This window comes from Gossypium hirsutum, chromosome D11 (genome assembly GCF_007990345.1).
Source record: "Gossypium hirsutum isolate 1008001.06 chromosome D11, Gossypium_hirsutum_v2.1, whole genome shotgun sequence".
Classification (NCBI taxonomy): domain Eukaryota; kingdom Viridiplantae; phylum Streptophyta; class Magnoliopsida; order Malvales; family Malvaceae; genus Gossypium; species Gossypium hirsutum.
The window spans coordinates 63,584,844-63,593,110 of record NC_053447.1 but is presented as its reverse complement, the minus strand read 5'-3'; the positions used below and the strand labels follow the sequence as shown (position 1 = coordinate 63,593,110).

Genomic DNA, 8,267 nt, shown 5'->3' with positions numbered 1-8,267 from the left:
AAGGTATCTTCTCAATTGGACTTGAAATACAACATATTAGTCTTTAAATGAATTATCTCAATTTTGATTAGACTAAGGACGCACTTAGATTATCTACTAACATAAACTGTCTTCTCACATTACAATTTGACCACGTAATGTCGTTTCATATTAGTTTAAACATTAGGTTATCATTAAGTCAATATTTGCTTTAATTTTTCTTTGTGAGCAAAAATCATTGAGGACCATATAAAAAAATATATTATTGATAATGATGAATTTTTATTAAAAAAATTTGTTCGAAAAATTATTAGTATATAGATGAAATCATTATATTAAGGCCATTAGATCCCAACATCTATAACTCATCAAATTTATTGTATATGAACATGTAACGTTTTGTCTCTTGAAAATATTGCATAACTCATTTGGATGCTTTCAAATAATCCATACTGAAATTGCTAAAATATTTATCTAACATCCCAAAAATGTATGCAATATCTATGCATATGCTAACTTGAGCATACATAAAACTTTCCATTGTCGAAGCATAGAGTCTGTTGGATTTGGTGCCTTAGGTTTAGTATTTTTATCCATTTACACTAGTAATTTTTTTGAATAGATTGGTTAATAAAAATTCATTGATTACATTAATACACTTTGTATTATTATCCTCATATGATTTTTGTACACTAAGCAAAATAAAAAAAATGTTGCTCATTGGTTTCTAATGTTTAAATTAATACTAAGTGGTATTATGTTGTTAGATTGTAATACAAAAAGACAACTTGTAAAGTAGACAAACCTAAACATGTCCTTAGACTAATAGAGAATGAGAAAACCTATTGAAATAATAATATGTCGTCTATCAAGTCCAATTCGGTAGATGTTATGTCTTGGGCATCAAAGCGGACGACTCTCAAAAGATAGAGACGTAGATGTGATTGACTACACTGATAGTACATTAGACTGGACCTAAGAAGAATAGATATTGCGCCTGTTATAGATTTATTCGCTTGTAATGTTCATAGTGTGACATACCTAAATCCTAAGTGGAAGAAAAACTATGTATGCATGACTCGTATACTTTGATGTAAATAAAAGCCTAAGTTCGAATAGATAAGAAATGGAAAGTTGGTTCGTTGGGTATACAGCTTCTACAATATGCAATGTTATTCACAACAATGAAATTCATAGCCTGACACATAGGTAAATGATATCCCTTCATTGCATTACATGGTTGATGAAAAGTAAACGTGACCATTGGTTATGATGAATGACTTGATTACTATTTTATAGTAATTAACTTTTCATGAAAGAAGATGTACTAGTTACCTTGAGATAAAATATGATCATATTGGGTGAATGGATACTATCCCAAAGAGATTAAGGATATCTTATAAGGGTAACATAGTTATGACAAGGTTATTGGACGAGCATTATTGAGTTGCTTTGTAATGCTATATCATTAGGGAGAGCTTAGTCACGATACTATAGTGGAATGACTTCGTGAATAAATAAGTTTATAATTAATCGAAAAAAGCTGAAACTTAATTATAAATCATTTGAGCCCTAATCGCATATGCCTAATCAGTTCCTTAGCTATCTCATTGAAACCAGAAATGAAATGCATGTTAAATGAAATGAACATAAATGAATAGAAATGATGGAAATAGAGAAAATGAGAAACATTTGGAAACGATTACGATTTTCTCCAAAATGAAAATGAATTAAATGGAGAAATTGAATTATTTGGAAATGAATGTGGTTTTCTCCAAAATAAAAATGACCTAGAAATAAATTTATATTTTTCAAATTAAATGAAGTTTGAAAATGGAAACAAATCTTTTGGTTATGGTGGACCATTGAATATAGAAATCTTAAAAATATTTTTTTTTTGTAGATTCTTTAAGGTAAAATTTTCATGATTTTGACAGAACTAGAATTGGGTTGAGAAGATTATTTAATTGGAAAATATTGAATTTTATTTTGGTAAATAGAAAATTAAATATTAGGTTGGATCAAAGTATAAACTATTGAGTTAAAAGTCCAAAAAGTACTTATAACTAAACCCAATATGGAAGAGGATTAAAAGCCCTTTATGGAAAAGGGGCGGACGACAAACCCTTGTAATATTAACTAGGGTTGCCGCCACCTATACTCCTAGTTAGACTAAGAGTTTGTTTTTCTAGTTGAAATAAACTTTTATTCAATAAGGGTTCTACCTTTTCTCCCTATAAATAGATTACATTGGTAGGGCTATTTACACAACTTTCAGATATCGTTATTCTGCTTGAAAATAGAGAGACTTTTATTCTCTAAGAATTAAATATATTTTCTAGAATAATGATTCTACCTGTTTCTATTTGAGAAGAGATTTTCGCTTTCACACTATAGAAAAGAAAATTACTTATGGTCTTGCATTTGATTCGATTCATTCTGGCCTACCACTCGAAGTGGTGTATGGTACAAGAATAGCAGAGAAGATCATTTGGTTGAAAGTCGGGAATAAAAAGGATCCATATAGTCAAAAACATAGGTGCGAATTCGGTCTAAGGCTTATTGTTATAAATATCACAAACCAGGTCAATTTTCAAAATTTTTGTTTTCCACTGTGCAAGAAACCATTTTCAAATAAGATTTTTTTTTTCCAACAGAGTCTCCTTTGCATTTTCTTAATATAAAAAAATCATTATTAGGGCATTGATCAATATTGAACTTGTCTCTATTAACAATAGGGTTATCACTTGGTTTATGATCTTGCATGCACCACATTTTCAATATAAGCTCTTTGTGATTAGTGATTTCGATACATATGAATCTATAATACAGAAGTAACATTACTAATATCTTTCATATCAAAGTTTCTTACTAAAGGTCTCTTGATTTTATTAAAAAAACCTATAGTTACTGGAAAGTAATAAGTGGTCAAAATGTAAAAGTAGAAAAATATGCTTACTCCAACTAAACTTGTGGTGTATATAACCTATATTGTTACTAGAAAATATTATGTTGCCAACATATAAAACTAGAAAAATATGCTTAATCCAACTAAACATGTGGTATATACAACCATAAACCAAATTCACATGATAAGCGAACGAGGAAATCACTTGGTGAAATTTGTAAGACCATTGACAAGAGACTTGATTAAGCCTATAGAAGGTTTTATTTAATTTACAAGTCATTAAATTCCAATACTGAACTATTAATCCTCTGGTTACATCATATAAATCGTCTCATTAGTGTCACCATTAAGAAACGGCCTTGACAACCATATGATGTAGCTCAAGATCGAACTATGTTACTAAAGGCATTATAATCTTGAAATAATCTTTCACTACAATGGGGAGAAATTTTTTTTATAATTGTTGTCTTATTTCTTTCACTACAGCAAAATAGACTTTTAATTGCGTTTTTTAGGCCTTTAGCGGAGTTTTTAAGTGCCACTAAAAGTATTAGCGGTGCTTGTAGAATTTACCGGCGTTTATGTGAAAAAACACCGCTAAATGATGACCGCTATTATCACAAACGCCGCTAAAGATCATGACCTTTAGCGGCGCTTTTGTTACAAACACCGCTAAAAAACCCAACATTTTATAATTTATTCCAACCCAATACATGTTTTTTTCCTATTTCTCAAATTAAATATTATTTGTTAAATTAATTTAAATTATTTAATTTCTCAACCTAATTTTAATTCTATTAAAATCATGACAACTTTACCGTAATAGAATCTATGAGAAAATATATTTAACTTTTCTTATCTAATGGACTTATAATGAGTATTTAATTTAAATCCATTTTTGGAACTTCAACCACATTTATTTCTGAATGTAACCCATTTCTCTAACTTTATCATTTCTATCCATTTTTTTCATTTGATTTAACATGGACTTTATTTCTAGTTTCAAAGAGCTAACGGAGAGAGTGATTAGACAAATAAGATTAGGGCTCAAATGAATTATAATTAAGTTTTAGTTTTTCACCTAATAATTATAAACTCATTTAGTCATGACATTCAACTATAGTATGTCAAACTATGAACATTACAAGTGAATAAATTCATAAACGAATATAGAATCTATTCAACTTGCGTCCAGTCTGATATGCTGTCAATCACATTTATGCCTTTATCTTTTAGGAGTCATCCGATCCAATACCCAAGACAAAGTATCTCCCCAATTGGAATTGATAGACGACATATTGGTCTTTCAATCGATTTGCTCATTTTTGGTTAAACTAAGTACATGTTTAGATTCGTCTACTAATGTAAGTTGTCTTTTTGTATTATAATCTTACCACGTAATACAGCTTTGTATTAGTAAAACATTAGACACCAGTGAGCTAATATTTGATTTTATTTTGCTTTACATGCAAAAATCACATGAGAACAATATAAAAAGTGTATTAATATAATTCATGAATAATTTTATTAATCAATCTATTAGAAAAAGTTACAAGTGTACAAATAAATATACTATACTTAGAGCACCAGATCCAACACCTTAATGACTTTGGTTCTTAAGTTGTAAAGTGTGTTTTTCTGGACTAATTTATTGTACTTTAATATATTTATCTGTAGTTGCTACTTGAACTATATATAGTATAACAAGCTATTCTCAATCACTATCAAGAACAATGAAAGGAATATAAAGATAATATTCCTTTTTGAAGACAATGTCCCTAATTCCCTCTCCCTATCAAACTCAAAATCCTCAAAGAATTAGGCATTTCCAATCTAAAATAAAAGTTATCATAAAAGTTCTAATCCTTGAACCTTTCAAAGTCTCCCTATAAAACAACTAACAGTACTTAGTCCAATTTTTATCATTTGACCTATATATAAGGCATAGCATGAGTTAGACATCACCAAATGTAGAAAAGCTTTAAACTAGGCTTTTTACTGTCCAAAGCTCGTAAGGAACCTTCTTAGTTGCCTTAGTTGGAACTCTATTGAGTATAAATGTTATAGTTTTTAATGTCTCTTCCCAATGTTATTCAAGCAGAGTAGAGTGACTAATCATAGTTATCACCATAAGTATTTTATTTTTCTTTCAACAACACCATTTATAGTGGGCAAACCTAGCATAATTTAATGTGGGTCAATACCCTATGTTTCTAGGATTTCTGAAAATGGTCCTAAGCGTTGTCCACTTAACCCATCATAGCTACTATAGCATTGTGGTTGTGGTTTTCCATAAATGTGATTAATGCGGTCATAATGCAAAAAAGAAAACCATCTATGAATGTTATGGAATATCGTTAACCATTCTAATAAGTAATAGCGAATTATCCATAAACATATGTGCATTAATTCTAAGACGTTTAGTTTCCTATTTACACCAAATCTCTTAATATTTGTTTGTTTCCCGTTAATACAATTCACACATACATCAAAAAGTAAAAAATCTAGGGGATCGAGAATACTTTTGAACAAAATTTTCTCAATTATTCTTTTGGAGATATGCCATAATCTCTTTTCTCACAATAAAACCAAGTTCTCATTGGTTAATTTGCATTTATTACCTATAAGATTTATTGAATACAAAAACAGTGTTAAGCACATATAAATCATCATAACCTGATAAAGAATTGGAACCAATCAATTTTAAATTCAGAAAATGACTAGATTTTCATTTTCAAAATAACTAAAATAACCAAGTGTCCAATGCAGAAAAGAAATCATATTTCACCTAAAAAATATACAACAAAAGACTTATTCAAATCCTAATAAAATTCATTTTTAAAGATTATTCCAAAAGTTCCAACTACTTCAACTTTCACGAAATTATAGTCACCTATGTAGATATATCTTTCATCATCATTTGACTTTTGATGGTTCTAGCAACCTCGCATGATGTGAGTTGTTGCACCAAAATTTATCCACCATATTTATCTTAGTACAAAATTTAAATTAACCTCAAGACAAACAAAAATAAGACATGTACCTTTCTTCACATGCCAAACATGATAATTGGTAAACCGCTTCGTTCTATAACTTGTCCCACTATAGAAAAAACAGTCGTCCTTAATTGGTTCATTTTGTTGTTTCTTTTAATGTGTCATCAACTAATAAGTCCAAGATAAGAGATGTCATATTAAAAAATTCAATAACTTTTCATTCTTTGACATTCATTTTTATGTTTTATATCAAAATTGATACATACATCCATCATCCAAACCTATTTCATAGCCCTTAAAATTTAATTTTAATCTTACTAATTCATCACAAATTTGTATATACAACTCAAATGGATATTCCAAATCATAACCAATTTAACTCACCAATTTCTAATTTCTATTATTTAATTTCATACATAATTATTTATCAAATATTTCATGGCATCAAATATATAATTTTTATGTCCATATTTATACCTAAATGTTTCAAAATGTAACACCTCACACCCGGTTTAGACGTTATGATCGAATCTTGAGGAATTGAATAAAGTCGTTTTAAACCCAGATTTTAAGCTAAAATGATGTGTGTTTTGACTATATTAATTTTGGCAAATATCTATCAAGTTCTTAGGAAGATACTCATTAAAATTATTTATTTTATAGAAAGCACTTAATTGATTACCTAATCTTTGCAATAGAAATTTTAAATGTTCAATTTTGAAAACCGTGATTCTAATATGATAAGCCATATAATTTTGCAATTTACGATAAAATATCAAAGTCTGAAAAAACCAATCAAACCGAGAAATAAAGTCCAAAATAGTTTTATAGTCCAAAAGTCCAAGAATAGTTTAAAAACGTTAACCATCTTATTTTATTAATCGAAAATCCAATCCGAGCTCCCGCATGCCGCCCGGTTCTAAGTTTGTTGATTAACTAAGAAGATAAAAATATAGGATGAGTTAACAAGCTCAGTGTGCAACTGAATCGATACATACAGATCAGATTGCAAATAATCATATAGAAATCATGAATCGAACATATACAAAATGTGGCATATCTCGCGATGCAACATGACAAACATATCAAATACAGATGGCATGGAATATCATGCGGTGCAATATATTTCACATATAAAAAACAAATACAAACACAGATTCTACTCCCATCTGCTACACACTATCTCCATTCATCCCTACACACCAATTAGGGTAATAAATACTCATCCAACCCCACACACCAAAATAAGTGATCGTTTGTCACTATACAGAATGTGCAGACAATGCTACTAGAAATAATGCAGTAATTCACCAGAATTAGATAAGTGTGGCCAAGCCACCAGAACAAATATGTGGTTAAACCACCAGATAGGGCAGATCATTAAACCCCCAACACTTCCTCCATCACATAATTACCCGGCCACCCCAATGCACATGCTAATACACAACACATATTAAGATGCATATAGATGAATCATGCTTTAACAAATTTCTCAAATTTACAGATTAGATGCAGATTAATACTACTAAAATACTACAGGTGTTACACATACAATATCAATATCACAAGATTCATATATAGAGGTCATACATATCACATAACAAACCCTACGAAGTAACTAACCTTAAGGAGCACATCAAACATGACTGACTATTCTTTACTAAGAAAGGGCTCACATGCCTGTGTGTCTCACATGGTTTGGCACACGGACCTATGACGTCAACAGTGAATTTTTTGGCTTCGCACCGTTTACTGATTTTTCGAAATTAGAGCTACAAACCTGAAGAGTTTGGAACAATGTTACAACACACTTCCAGAACCTAAAATTAGTATAACTAATTAGCATTGATACACCATAACCAATCAGTAATTCAACCACAAGCGAAAATGCAGTCGACCTTAATGCAAACAAAATGAACCCCTACAAGGCATTTGATCGCTTACCCCGATTTAAGCAGCGGTTTCTATGGCTGACTGATTACTGGAGGAAAGTTCATCTCACGATCTTCTCCTAAAAGTTTTATAGATCCAATTAAAACGAGAACTGTTGAACCACTAAAATCACCTACCTTGCACGAGAAGAGATACACAAAAAACAAAACAAAAAAAATACTATAAAGAAGAGGCACATACGATATTGTACTTACCGAGAACCGAAACACAACAACTCCACAATCCTATCACATACAGCCCCTACAAAAACGCGGGAAAGAACGATCGCAGGAGAACAGCACAAAAGTAAAAGACAACTAAAGTAGCAGGCTAACGACGGGTTGAACAGAAGCAACGACAGAGAGGAGTTTTCTTTAGCAGCAACAATGAACAAAAATCAAATAAAGAAGATGGAGAGAGTGGGAATGTGGGACGACAAGCAAGGAAGGTAG

The 8,267-nt window shown here is 30.5% G+C and overlaps 1 long non-coding RNA gene across 1 annotated transcript; it reads right to left on the bottom strand.

The window, feature by feature from the left end:
- Positions 1–6,585: 6,585 nt before the first annotated feature.
- Positions 6,586–8,267, bottom strand: LOC121223410 (uncharacterized). Its single transcript, XR_005920757.1, has 4 exons — positions 8,031–8,267; positions 7,828–7,894; positions 7,507–7,663; positions 6,586–6,819 (listed from the first exon to the last, which is right to left on the bottom strand). It is a non-coding gene; the product is annotated as an uncharacterized lncRNA (long non-coding RNA).